Source organism: Anser cygnoides, chromosome 8, assembly GCF_040182565.1.
Source record: "Anser cygnoides isolate HZ-2024a breed goose chromosome 8, Taihu_goose_T2T_genome, whole genome shotgun sequence".
Lineage (NCBI taxonomy): Eukaryota > Metazoa > Chordata > Aves > Anseriformes > Anatidae > Anser > Anser cygnoides.
This window is the reverse complement of record NC_089880.1, coordinates 10,829,853-10,842,874: the sequence shown is the minus strand read 5'-3', so window position 1 is coordinate 10,842,874 and position 13,022 is coordinate 10,829,853.

Below are 13,022 nucleotides of genomic sequence, written 5' to 3'. Positions count from 1 at the left end.
CAACTGGCATTTTATAATCTCATCCTTTTTTTTTTTTTAACAACTTTTTTTTTGAGATTAGAGTTACTCTTTCCAGTGCCTTGGCCAAACAAAGCAGCCACGTGAGAAGGAGATGAGTTCTCCTCCGTCCCTGGGCAGGAACGGTCACCCCATGCTCTTGAGGTGACTCCCCATAGCATTGCTGGCAGTGCTGTGGTTTCCCTCCAGGGACTGGGGATGGGCCTGGTAACGTGTGTGTACTACGGACAAGCTATAGGTGTAGGCAGGATTCATCATAGGATGGGATGGGAGCCCCTCCCTGGGGGGGGAGAGCCCTCCTGGGCCACGCCAGGCCCTTATCTGGAGGCAGGGTGCAGCTCTCCAGGCTGGCAGCAGATTTATTGCCATGTCCAAGGGCTGTATCTAAAGCCGGCTGAAAAATGAAGTTTCTTTTCCTGCGGTAGCGTCCAAGATTTCTGATTTTTTGACTTCATCCCAAATCGGGCCGAGGAGTGGAAATCTCTAAAAATACCACGATGAAAATGCAAATATGCACAGGCACGGCTAGGGTGCTGACACGATAGATTTTTCCAGCCTTGCTGAAGTGGAACACGTCAAGCCTTTGAAAAATAAACTCCCAGGAAGGCTGTTGTGTGCCTGCCATGGCCATGTGTCACTGAGCCTCAAGTGAGATGTCCGAGCAGGATGCCTCATGTCTGGAGCCTGGTGGGACAAAGGCTGTTTGCTCCAGCACCATTCCCGTGGGCAGCTGTAGGTGTCTCCTCCAACCGCTCCACAAGCCCTGTGGTCAGTCCAGGTGGCTGGATCTTGCTCTTCTCCTCCAAGATAATGGCATACATGGATAAAATGGTATTACAGGCTTAGAGGACAACCTGGGTCCTGGTCCTTTCCCATCTCCCAGCTCGTTTAAGGCCATGAGAGCCCCACAGGTTCTCACCCAGGCTGAGCTGAGACATGGCAGGAGGAGCAGAGCCCCTGGAGATCAGGCTGCTGGGTCAAGTTGAGAAGGACCAGGCTGGGAGTCGAGGTGATGCACTTACCGGGGATATTGTTTGTCGTGGTGGGGTTTCACTGACCTAACACAAATGCCCAAGAAGGTTTTCAGAGGTAGAGGTAAAAATCCACCCAGGGCAATGACTTGGTAAAGATCCTGGAGGTCAGCACACAATGCACCACAGATCCACACAGGGCTTCACCGAGGAGAGCTTGCTTACCAAGCATGGCAGGCTCTAATAATAATAGTAATAATAATAAATAATCTGTCTTTGGCTTCCCCTCCCTCTTCTCGGTGACGAATGGCTAGCAGAGAGGAGGAGAAGCAGCTGTTGACGGGGAGCAGGGTGGCTTCTCTGGGGTTTATTGTTTTAATCATGACCCAAGCAAAAGTGACAGCCTGAAGATGAAATGTCTGCTGAAAGGAAACCATAACTCCGGGTGACTCCACTTAGCTGTGTCACTGGTGAGGGTGTATTTGTGTTGGACACAGCGGATCGTGATCTCAACTGGCCGTTCGCTGAAACTCTCCTCCTGCCTTGGTGTTGTTGGGCTCGAGATGTCTCTGGGAGCTCTTGGACCTGCCTGGAGCCTCGCATTGGAGCTGGTCCAGCCTCGGCAGGTCTGGTTCCTGAGGGGTTTGGTGCTGTGCTGAGGTCAGGAAGCCACGATGCTGAGCAGGGCTTTGTAATCCCAAAGGAGGCAAGGCAGGCAGGGTGGAGTTCATGGGGTCTGCTCTTCATCCAAGGGGAAGGACCCTCCTGGAGGGCCTTGGGGCTGGGTCCTGTTAAGGTGTAGAGGGATGAGCATCAGGGAAACCAGCCTACAACGGGCATCCCACCACCCAGCCGGCTGATGGGGACCTCTGCACGCCCCGCCACCTGGCACAGAGGGGGTTAAACAGCGCACATTGCTGCAATGTGTTCGAGCTGGCCCATCTTCCCTCCAAGCACCATAAATATGGGGGAGAACAGTTTAAAAATAGCATCCTCCATGTTCCTGAAAAAATGTTCTCATGTGCTCTGCTGGCTGAAACCGCTGTTACGAAACAGAATATTTCCCAGCAGCCGTCATTCGCGCTCCAGCCCGGGCTGGGATGCTGCTTGTTACGAGAGCCATTACCGAGAACGGAACAGGACCAGAATAGAAAAGTCAGCAAAGATGTTATTTTCCTAATTAAAAAAACACATCCTAGCCCGCTAATGGTGCCAGGACACTCGCACTCCTTCCGCTGGAAGGGAGCCTGGGCAGCGCCTTCGCGCAGCGCTCGACCTCCAGCCCCCGCAGGGGGGTGAGCATGGATGTCCCCACATATGTGAATACCCCTGCACATCCCGGGGGGGCTGTGCACCCAAGGGTGGCCCCTTATTCAGCTGTTTTCCCTTTGGGGAAGGTGCTGTAAGCTCAAGCTGATTTTGTCGCACGCGTTGCCTTTTGAAGCCACCGGGGAGAAGCGTGGGCAGAACGGGAGCAGGAGGATGCTCCAAAAATGTTTGGGGAAAATGTTTGGTGTCCAAAAATGTTTGGGGAACATGTGCTGCATGTGTGCAACTGATGTCTACTTGTGCTGTGCTGATGCACGCAGTTATTTCCTTCAGTTACATCTGTAGGTACGTGAGTCGAGAGAGCAGCGGTGAGATCAGATTTTTATGGGGTTCTTGCTCTGTTTTGCACGGCTCCTCTCCTGCATGCCCCCATCCTGCACGGGCTGTCGGGTGGTGCAGGCAGCACTGGGCAGCATGTTTGCAGGCACGCCGTGCTCATTGTGCTGCACAGGGGGTGGTTTGCATGCAGACCTGCAACCGAGCTGCAACATCGCCTCCAGCCCAGACCTCGAAGGTCCTGACTGCTCGCCCATCTGCCAATTCTACAGGCCCCCATCGACTACCAGCAGGTAGCACGGACCCATTGGGGCAGCCAAAAAGAGGAAGAGGAGGAGATAGGTGCTGGGGAGGGTTGGGGTGAGCACCAGGGGGTGATCTGCAAGGCTTTGGGGCTGGGGGTGTGCCTGGGATGAGCCCTCCTGTCCCTGCGCCCAGCTGCTGCCATGGGGCTCGTGTCCCGAGCGGTCATTTTTGGGAAGGGAGGAGTTTGTGTTAGTGCGGCTGAAAAGCTGCCTTCTCACCACCTTTCTTGTTGTTGCTGTTGTTCACCTTGCCTAGTCTTCCAAAAAAAGGATTGGAGGGAATTGTTTAAAAAAAAAAAAAAAAAAGAAAGAAAAGAAAAAACCTCTCACTGTTTTTCCTGGCCAAAAAATACTCTGAACAAACAAATCTGCAATGTAAACCTCCCCCTTCCCTCTGAAATTTTATGTACTTATACTTCACCGTTCCAGCGAATCCTAATACCCATGGTTTATTTGACACCAAGTGACTCTGCTCATGCTTGTTTTTCCTGGGATGCCTTCAAGGTACGAGTCATTAAACAAGCACTGCTTGAAGATGCCGGCGTGCTGGCCACGTCCCGTTACGGATGAGTAACAGGAAGTTAGGTGATTAACAGCAATTCCCACATTAATGATGAAAATGATGGGGAAGGAGCCACGTTTTGGAGCACGGCATGCCAGCTCAGTGGCCTGGGGAGCGCTGGATCCTCCTGATGCCAGAGCCTGCTTGGGGCAGGCGATCAAATCCCAGCCATCGAGCAAGGCGCTCGCCCTCCCGCTGCCCTTTTTCCCTCTGCTGCTCCCAGGGGGTGCTGCTTGCTCCCATGCTCTGCTCTGGAGCCTCGTTTCTCCCCCCAGCACCTGCTTCTCGCAAACTCTATTGCTTTGATGCAGTTGTTTTAATCCCGTGAGTCTCACTGATGATTTATGTTTAGGCTGAGACCCAGAGAGAACGAGTTTGCCCTGAGGAAATTTTGCCTTGGAATGCACGTGGGGCACTGGGACCAGAGGAGCAGCAGAGCCCCAGAGCTGAAGTCCTGGGGTGCAATCCAGCTTCCTGCAGGCTTAGTGAGCTTTGACAAGTCAACACATCTCTTGCCAGCTCTCCTGCACAAGGGAGAACATTATTTTTTTTTCTCTTTCCCCTTCCCCTTATGCTTTCAAGAGTTTCTTTGGTTTGATTTCTAGCAGGAAACGTCTGACAGGGAAATTGCTACGACTCCCGGCAAACCTCTTGTGCCCGTACACCAGCAGAGGAGGCTGTCCCAGCAGAGGTGAGGATCTCTGGGACTTGCTGCAGAGGAGAATTTGTTTCCCAGGCAGTGTCCCCCGGGACAGCCCAGGCGCAGGAGCTCTGCTGTGCCGGGACCGATCTGGAAAGCCACCTGCAACACTGAATGTGGGTCTTTGTCGTGCTGCCTGTTCCCAAATGCTGTGTTTTGCACTCACATCGCAGAGTTGTGAAATGGTCAGTTAGGAATGTGACTGGGGGACGTGGTCCTTCTCCATCTAGTGGAAGCAGGTATCCTGGAGCCCCACTGCTGCCTCCTGGGCTCTGTCCCTGCTCTGGGCATCCTGATGCTGATGTCCCCCAGTCTTTCTTTTCCCAGGTGCCCCGTGTCTGCAAACCCACAGTGAGGTCCTTCCACCTCACCTGCACCCGCAGTCACAGAATGATTTGGGTTGGGAGAAACCTTAAAAATCACCCGGTTCCAGTTCCAGCCCCCTGCCATGGGCGGGGACACCTCCCACCAGCCCAGGTTGCCCAAGGCCCCATCCAGCCTGGCCCTGGGCACTGCCAGGGATGGGGCACCCAGGTCTTCTCCGGGCAGCCTCACCACCCTCACAGTAAAGTATTTCTTCCTAATATCTAATTTAAATCTACCCTCTTTTAGATTAAAACCACTACCCTTTGTCCTATCACTGCATGCCCTTATAAAAAGTCTTTCTCCAATCCTTTTCCAGCTGCCTGGAGGTACCAGCTGGGGCAATGGGAACATGATGGCCTTGGGTAGTGAGAAAGAGCGGAGAGGGAAATGTCACTGAGCTCCTCTCCCTGTTTCTTCCAGGAGCAGCCCAGGAGTTATGCTATGATGACCAGGTGACGTACCTTGAGCCACAGCTGTGTTTTGGCCACACCTGTAGGTGCTGAAGATGCTGACGTACCTGCCTAAAGCATGAAGCTCTTCTGGATTTCATTTCCATTGCAGGGATCTTTCAAATTGAGGGGATGCTTGAAAGGATGACGTGGCAGCAGCGCAGCCACCACAGGGCTCTCCGAAGAGAGAGCAAGAGCGAGGTGACAGCCATCACATCCCTCCTGGGGCTGGGTCGTGGTGGGTTTTCCATCTCCCTTCCTTGACAATCCCAGAGCTGGAGTAACTACCCACTACAAAATGCTTTCCACCACCAGGCAGCTCCCTCAGACCTCGTGTTTGGTGTTATTAATGAAAACCATTGGCAGGGCAGCGTGTCGGCAGGCTCCGGGACGTGGTGTCCCCGAGGACTTGCCCTGGAGCAGTAGGATCCCGCGCTCTCGGTGTCTCCTCCTGTAACCCTACCTCTGGCAGGCCATGTAAACCCCTCTTGGATCGCTGATTGGACATAAATCTCCCCAAAACCACGATGCTTACCAAAGATTATCGCATGATTGAGACATAAATCCCACGTCAGCTCAGCGAAATATCTGCGGCGATGGAGTTAAACGAGTCAAGACAGCTCCTTAACCATTCCCAAACATTAAAACACAGATGAGGAGCAGCACAGCCGAGATGCTTTCGGAGCAGCCGTTTATCACTTTTGTACAACCAGACATAAACAGGGCTACGGCTTCTGGCTCTGCCTTGAGCTTCCAGGCACGGTGATATGGAGGCTGGAGGGGCTGCGTGGATGCAGGCTGGGGATTTGGGGTGGCATCATTGCTGCTGCAGAAAGGAGAGGGCTGCTGCTGGATGGTGCCATGGCTTCTGCTGCTTCCACTGCCCAGAGGTAATCTTCCCAGGGTGGGGATGGAGATGTGGGGAACTGTGAGAGCTGGGCAGCTCCAAAAACCCACAATGAGATATGAAATCAAATACTGTGCATCATTATGGCTAAGTAACAGGAAAAGTTTGTTTGTTTGTTTGTTTTCCTGAGGAAGAAAAAAGAAGATGAAAAAAGACCCTTTCTGTGCCATAATTTAGCATCTCAGGTTGTGAATGAATCCACATCTCTGGCCCTGCGCTAGAGCAGTCTGTGATGGTGGAGGTGGCTAGATGCAGGGAGTGAGCCCAGGGAGCTGCAGCAGGCATCTGAAGGGGATTTGCAGCCCCTCTGGCTCTGTTAGCTTCTCCTTGAGCAGCTTCATCAAGGATCCCCTAGTTTGGGGAGTCTCCTCACCTCTCACACTTTGCTTTTTCACACAATGAAGAATTTTATTTATTTGTATCTCCTGAAGCACAGGTGAAGCTGTGTTTCTCTTCCATCCCTCTGACCCTCCATCATCCGAGGGCTTCTCATGTCCTGCAGTGTCCGGTGCTCGTGGGCTGCCACGGGGGCTGCCAGCTCCTTCTGCAGGCACTGGGAATTGAGCTGGAGCCAAGGAGCCTCTGCACAGCCCACCAGGGAGATCTCCCCACTGGAAAATGGATCGGCCCCATCACCAGCTGGAGCGGCCCCATATTGTGGTGTTCGTCTGAGGCCAGGGGCTGGGCAGGTGGAGATTTCAAGCCCCTTCCCTCCAGGACACAAAGAACTACTACTTGGCCATTTCAGCACCCGTTACAGCCCTTGATGGTGTGAAATGTCAGCAGTGGGCTTTGCCCAGCGTTTATGTAAACTCTGAACTGCATAGGGCTGCGGGGCTGGGCTATAAATCTCCTTGAAGGGGCTCTTGCAAGGTTGCTTGAGCTGAAGCTGGAAGCAGAGGGGTGTAAATTTCCCTATCAGCTTTCCACGGCCCCTGGTGGAGCATCCTCCCAGGGGATGCAGCGAGGAGATGCCGTCTTTGGAGGGTCTCCACCACATGCCTGGCTGGAGACCGGGGTACCAGCCCTGCTCTGTGCTCTTCACGTCTCACCTGCTCTTCCCTACAGGCAGAAAACACATGGTGGTGTATTCTCCACTTCTCCACCAGACTATTTTCGGGTCGCTGAGTAGCAGCACTTTAAAAAATATAATATACAAGCAAGAACTATTGCAAGTGCCTCGAGTGACTTAGGAGGCTGTTTTCAAAACGGAGTTGCTCTCAGGAGACAAAGTCCCTTTAAGACAATGCTCTCAAAAATCATTTGCTTTTGGAAGTTTGGCGTCTGTGAACAAGCTGCCTGGCAGAGGGCAGCGGTGGAGGTGCCTGAACTGGTATTTATTATAAACTGGTATTTATTATATTTACTGGTAAATGCATGCAAGTGAGAAGGAAGGAAAATCGCTGTCAGCACTGTACTGCAAGTAACTTAATCATGCAAGTCACCTTTTTAATATCAGCGTTAATATGAATTTGAGACTTAAGCACCACGCAATCCCCCAAACGTGTGTTAAAAAGGGAATCACATCACATTACAGTTTGCTTACACCAGCCCTATGGTCCCAATCGCCTGGGCCGGACCCCGTCACTGATGTTTGCATCCCGCTGTGCACACGTGGGGCTGGACCTGTAGCCACAAGTGGAGGAAAAGCCCAGCCTAGGGAATGTCAGCAAATTAACAAATCAAGCCGTTTCTCCTCCAAAACTCTGCTGGCTTCTTCCCATCCAGCTGTGCTTTACTCTGTGGGCTTGACCCCTTTCCTCAGGGCCGGAGTTCAAGTGACCTACGTCTCATTTCTCACCGCCGCCTTATGAGTGTTTTCATAACACTTTTCTCCTTCCCAGCTTTGGGGACCTGCCAGAGCCCAGCCAAAGCCAAAACCCTTCTGCTCTTTGACATCGGGCTTTGCTCTCTGCGGGATGTTTCCTGGAGGCTCGCGGGAGGTGGCGTGTAGGCAGCGGGGGAACGGGGGCTCAGAGATGGTGGTGATGCTTCGTGGTCCTATAAATGGTTGGAGAGCACTGGGACTGGTGTGGGGCCGTGCTGGGGTAGTGCAGAACACCAGGTGAGGCGGGAGAGGGCAAGGAGAGGGAGGATTTGATGTACTGTCATGGTGTGCTGCCCACACGTGGACCTGGGGAACCCAAAGGTTGGCACTGGAGCCACATCTGCCTCACTAAAGGCTGGACAGGGTGGTAGGAATTGCTGTGGGAAAGCTGGGAGGAGAGAGGGCAAGCCACAGCTCTTCAGAGAGGAGATGGGGAAGGGATTGGGGATGGCGATGGAGATGGGGAAGGGGATAGGTGTGGAGATGGGGATGGAGATGGAGATGGGAAATGGGGCCGTGCCCCTACATGCCTGGAAGGGGGCAGCAGGAGGGGGAAACTGTAGTGAAAATGGCACTGGGGACTCCATGAGAAGATGCTGGCTTACCTGCTGGAGAATGAATTGCACTAATGATATAATCCACCTAGATTTTACAGGGACTGGAATGTTGTGCATTTCTTCAGCTTTCCACCTGTGCTGCTCTTTGCTTGAACACCTTTTCTTTCCTATCTGTGCAGGTACATGCCCTCCTCTCCCTGTCAGCTGGCCAAATCCACTGCGGCCCTTCCCAAGCATTGCAAACAGGTACGTTTGCCTGGCTCCATCAGCAGGGCAAGGAGCCCGTGGGGCTCAATGGTCGCTTTGTGGGATGGGGAAGCCACTGCGTGTGCCCTGGGCCCAGCATCCTTGGATCTGGAAATGCCCCTGGTCCACACACACACCGAGGAGCCATCTTGTGATGGCTCTGCTCACCAGACGTCCCTGCAGCCCATGGACGCTCATCCCACGTACCAGAGCCTGTGCTGGCGTCAGCGGCCCTGCTCTCTGACACGGGAGCAGCCAAACACCGCTTTTGGCATCCCAGGCTCGCTTTGATGTCTTGCGGTGCTGCCCTGAGCTCGTGCACCCCAACCCGTGCTATTCCCCCAGGCGGTTCCCCCCTTTCTCCATGGCCATGAGAAACATCCTCCTTGTGGTGTTTCTGAAAGGAAAAAATGTCCTTGGCTGCTGTAAATAGCGCAGAGAAATGATTTCTCATGGTCCTGCTAGAACCAACATTTCTGTTGCTTGAGCCTCGTGAGCTCAGTGGGCAAACGTCAGTGGGGAGCTCTCCTCTGTGGCGGGGCCCTTCCCATGCTATGGACTTCAGGTGGGTTTTTGGGGTACCCCGGGGAGCCCAATGGAGCCAGGTGCTGGGAGAAACACAGCCCTTCCCTCTGGGGTGTCAAGCACTACATAGGGAAAATGGATGTGTGCACTTTGCATGTGGCAAAAGGAGCTTGGAGAGGCTCATTGAGCTTGTTGCTGGATAATTAGGTGTTGAACTTGTGAGTACTGATGCGGGATCCTCTCTGTGGGTAGAAAGTGACTCCTCCACGGAGCAACTGTCCTACAACACGTCTCAAAAGGTGCTGATAGCTTGGATTGCTCTCTGTACAACTCGATCAGCTCCTGTAGAGCATCTCCAGCCACCTCAGGGAGAAAACAAACCAGCCTTGCCAGCATCATTTTACCATCACAGTGACTGGCAAAACAACATCTTCCTCACTGCCCAAATTCACACGGGGCTTGTGATGTGTAGAGACACAGGGATAGCAGATGATACAGAGATGGGAATTATGGGGTTTGGAGACACAGGTGACACCTGGCCAAGGGAACAGGAACCAGCGGAGCCATTTCTCCTCCTGTGGGATGTGCTCCTTGCATCGGAAGCTGCCCCAGGATTCACACCCAGCCTGTCTCATGGAAATGGAGGGCATTTCCCGTACAAAAATAAGCCCTTGCCCCAGGATCTGCGTTCCCAGCTCCCACGCCACAGCGAAATCAGCCTCGTCCCAGCCGCTGGGGGAAGCGCTGTGAGAGGCAGACCTGGTGCAGAGATCTCAGCCCCGTAGTCCAACGTTATTCCAAAGCTAATGACAAACAAAATCTATTTTTGCAGTGGTCTTGTTTAAAATATTTTCCCTTAATACTCCTGAAATAGCAGTAATTGGAAACGGCTCTTTGAAAGGCCAGTGCATACTTCTTTAATTATGTCTCGCGCTGCCTGTTTCCAATGAGAGGGCTCTATCTGTTTGCAGTTACCGGCCCTTATGAAAAACAGGCTTGGGCCCAAGTCGCCTGGAACCGAAATGAGAAACATTTCCCTTCCTAGGCACCATTGGAGCTAATTAACTTTAATCATCCCAGAAATGCCTTGAGTTTCCCCCCGCCTTGGCTCCAAGCAGCCCCAGGGGCACGGGTGGTGCTGTCCCCTCGTCCCTTCATCCCCAAGTGCCCGTCCTCGCTGGTGCTCTGCTCCAGGACAGGCTGGGGAATGCGGTCACAGCCAAGCTGAGACATAAAATTGCAGCGTGGTGCAAGAGAAACACTCTTCTGGAGCACAAACTCAGGACTTTGAGCTGACGAGGAGCTGGGTTTGGGGTGAGATGGAGCTACCACGCGCAGCTGGAAGGAGGGATGCCCCGAAGAGGGAGCGACGGTGCTGAGCAGGGCCAGCATCTTTTGGAGGTGAGGACCTGACCGTGCGTGAGCAGGGGGTTGGAGGGCTGGGGCTGTGATATTTTGTGAATTACCAGCAGAGACGTGATGCTGCGGCGGTGTAAGAGCATCACTGGTGAGAGCACGGAGAATTAGCTTCCCCCCCCCCCTTTTTGTCTGAAGCCGGGGGGGGTTAGGGTGGGCTGGCTGTGAACCCCTCACCGCGGCCTCCCGGCGGGACGCGGGGGTGTCCCCAGGGTGCCCCCGTCCATTCTCCCACCAGGGGGAGCTGAGACCCCACGGATGCAGCCCCCGGCCCCCCCCGTGGGCCTGGGAGTGGGCTGGGGGTGGGGGCAGAGAGCGGGGTGTTCGGGGCAGGAGCAGGCAGAGCTGGGTGCGGGCCCCAAGCAGCCCCAGCTGGGCCCCCACCCAAGCACCCAGAGCCCCATTCAAGCTCAGGTCAGGGCACTCGTCTCTCTCCTGGGCTCTGCCCCTATTGAATTTTGTGGGGAAAAGGTCCCATTTTAACACCCTTCCCGTAGGGTTTGGGTTTATTCTTTTCTTCTCTCAGTAAATAGGGTGTCTCCCTGAGCCCATTTCTCGAGGCAGGGGAAGCAGGCTAGGATTTGGGCTAAATTCAGGCTGGCTGGCACCTCACGAGCTCCTGCTGGGGCTGGCTGCGTGCTCCAGCGCCGTCCTGGCCGAGCCTGAACACCCTCAGCCCTGCAGGAGCTTTGTGAGCCTGCGAGGCAAGTTCTGCACCACTGGTAGGGATCTCCAGAGTCAGTTTAAAAATCCTACAGGTAGGTTAGGTGATCCTTTAACCCAAATGCACGTTGATCCCAAGGAGCAGCAGGCTTTGCAGTAGAGCAGGGTACTCGGTGCAAGCACCAGGACCAGTGACTTGCAATGTTATGAAAGGCTTTGCGTGGGGATTTGGGATTTTAGTTTATTTTTTGGTTGGCCACTGAGGAGTCAGGGATTGTACAGGGCCAGCAAGGAAGGGGGTGGCCGTGGGGGCCAGAGCAGGAGATAGGCAGCAGCCTGGTGAGGGCTTCCACCTGCGGGGGCTTCCTATGGCTAGGGGAACCCAAGGGCAGGAGCTGTTGACCACACACAGATACCAGCGCAGGAGCTGATGGAGAAAAATGGAAAAAATGTTCTTTTCATGCTTGTTTGCTGGGGCAATTAAAAGTGGTTACAGGAGCAGAAGTGAGTGATTGCTCGCTTTGCTGTCTGCTCCCCGTGCACTTGGAGAGATTTATTGGCTGGTAGCAGATGATCAGATCCCCCTGCTCCAGATTCTGTGCGACTGAGCACTAATTATGGTTAATGGTTGTACTGAAGTGGATAATTTTTTTCTAGCATGACAGCAAGAATAACATGATTTAGCAATATCCCTACAGCAAAAGGGCCAGGAACGGTTGTGTCCACAAGCTTTACACAACAGGGAGGGCGATGGCAAGAAGACAGTGGGAAAAGGCACTGGCATGGAGGGAAATCAGTCTGACCTGTCTAGAATTTGGGATGGGCTTCACCAGCAGCATTGCCTCTTGACCTGACCCCCAAAGCTGTGCGGGTTCTGCATGTAGCACACAGAGAAGTGCAGGTCTTGAAGAACAGGGGGGGCTGTGTCACACCATTGTTGCTCCACGCCTTTCACTTGGAACCATAAAGAATTTGGTGGTTTTGCTTCAGAACTGGTCTGACTGCTAGGGCTGTCCAGGAACTGGGCATGGGAAATATGATCGGGTTTTACGTGCAAAGGGAAGCAGAATAAACAATGAGGGTATAAAGACATTTTAGCAGTAGGGATGTTGATCCTGAATACGTGATATGTGGCAAAAAGTAAGACAAATCCCAGATTCAAGGGGCACGTAACCAGACACAGCTTGGAGAAAACAATGTACAGGGCAAACAAAATTCAGGCTGGGGCAGCTCCTTCAGGCTGGCTTCCCAGGGGCAGCCATGGGTTAGCATCTGAAAGGGCAGAGCCAGCTGCAGTGTAAATGTGGATGTGAAAACCAGGGCACAAAGTGAGCTTTTGTGGCTTTTGCTCTTGCTTCCTCTGGATGGATTGGCACACCAAAGGCAGTTGGGTGTCACCTTGCTGGCCCTGACCTCCCTGCACCCCCTGAGCAGCTCCTGGAGGAGGCAGCCCTGCACGGTGACCAGAAGCTGAATCAGATGGTCCTGGCCCTGGGAGCTCTCCAGTTTACCCTTCATTCAGAGTTTCTCCCATATTTTTTTTTTCCCTTCACAACAGGCATAAAGACTAGAAACCTCCATTTTGAAGGAAGCTCCTATTTCTCTTTTAACATCTTGGCACCTGAAGCCTTGCTAGAAGAGTGGGACCATCTCTCCCTGGGGTTGTTTTTCATAGTTTGAGGCTCTCACCTCCCTTTTAGCTCAAAATCACCTGCAAACAAAGCACTAAGTGCCTGTTGGAGGGACCACAGGTGAGACTGTGAAGCCTCTCAGCCTGTTTGCACTGGGGAGGTGCTCATCTCCTGGTGGTGCTTGATGCTAGTGAGACCTCAGGGGAAGAAGCTTGTTCCCATTGCATGTCCCTGGGGAGAGGAAGGCAACGAACCATGGGAAATGTGGAGCAG